This window comes from Schistocerca nitens, chromosome 3 (assembly GCF_023898315.1).
Source record: "Schistocerca nitens isolate TAMUIC-IGC-003100 chromosome 3, iqSchNite1.1, whole genome shotgun sequence".
NCBI classification, from domain to species: Eukaryota; Metazoa; Arthropoda; class Insecta; order Orthoptera; family Acrididae; genus Schistocerca; species Schistocerca nitens.
The window spans coordinates 32485863-32487262 of NC_064616.1; the positions used below are offsets into that span (position 1 = coordinate 32485863).

Sequence of the window (1400 nt, forward strand, 5' to 3'; positions counted from 1 at the left end):
CGACCGTAGCGGTCTTGCGGTTCCAGACTGCAGCGCCTTTAACCGCACGGCCACTATAATGAGGATCTTGCGGCCCTAGCCACCCGCAACTTTGAGACGAAGCTATGGTCACTTCCGAGGTCACTCACAGAACACATCAGCTGGTATCCTTCCTGGCAGTATAACTGAAACTTGGCAACAGCGCAGAATATGTTTGGCAACTCTGTGACCGACGAGCTACTTCCTTGATGGCACAGAACTATCCTGCTAAATTCACTTGATATTATCGTGTCATTTCAATTGAATACTGTTAGTTATTTTCTCTTGAGATGTGACATAAGGATATCAGTTAATGCTTTTGAGTCAACGAAAGTGGTTCCACACGGGAAATACAACTACTCTTATGTTGCGATTTATCTGCCATAGCTGCTACTAAGCCAATAAGTACGTCAAAGACCAACACCTGTTCGCTAGCTCCTAGTTAATTTGCCCAGCTGAGCTCCGGTAGTCCGGTGTGCAGGCTTCAAACTTGTAGCTGATTAACGTCAGAGTGGTTCGATTCCACCTGCTGCGCGACATAGAACCAGACGGCGGAGCGAGTTATTATGCCGTCACGGTAGCTCAGCGTGTTCGGTCAGAGGGTTAGCTGCCCTCTGTAATAAAGAAACTGAGTGAATGGATGAATAACGAACTTCAATGGGCGTCAGGTGACGAAACGAACAATAACGAACAAAATGAGATAAAAAAGAAAGGTAACGTGCTTGCCTGTCAGGTGCATGCTGCCTTTGTTCGCCTTTCGAGACTCGCTGAGAACAAGATTTTTAATTCTTTTGTAGCAGAACTACAAGCAGGCAGATACAAATTCAATGGGGGAATCTAAGACAACGCTCTATCAAAATTCGTCTTGCTACTTTTAGTAACCCTTAGTGTCAAAGCGAAAACCTTAAGGTACTGCCAAATTCATAATGCCACTTTTGATTTCTGCCGACATATGTTTTGTTGTTGTGAATACATAATTTTATCTATGAACTGTCACATGTTCATAATACTTGGGAAGCAAACCATATGAAGTAACACTTCACCAACTTGTTGGGAAGGTGGAAAAAGCACTAGCCTTTCTGGATGCTCTCTGTATCTTCCTGGATGTCGAGGGGTTTCTAGTAATACGACCTTCGAGTAAATGGTTAGAGATGAAGAACCCAGTGGTGAATGAACTCATAGATGAGCTGAATGAGGGATACTTCTCTTGAAAAGAATAAGTAGACGATTTATTCACAGTAAGACTTAGGAAATTTGCTAGTACTGTTAAACCTGTGTGCACTGAACATTGTGAAAAAGTATTTAAAGACGAGCCCCACGAAAACTGGTGTAGTATTAGTTATAGGGAAGCATGTCCAGCACACATACTGAAAAATTATGTT

General features: G+C 42.9%; 1 non-coding gene across 1 annotated transcript; it reads left to right on the forward strand.

Moving 5' to 3' along the window:
• The first annotated feature begins 467 nt into the window (after positions 1 to 467).
• Positions 468 to 554, forward strand: Trnastop-uca (transfer RNA opal suppressor (anticodon UCA)). The gene has a single exon. It is a non-coding gene; the product is annotated as a tRNA-Sec (tRNA).
• Positions 555 to 1400: the final 846 nt, after the last annotated feature.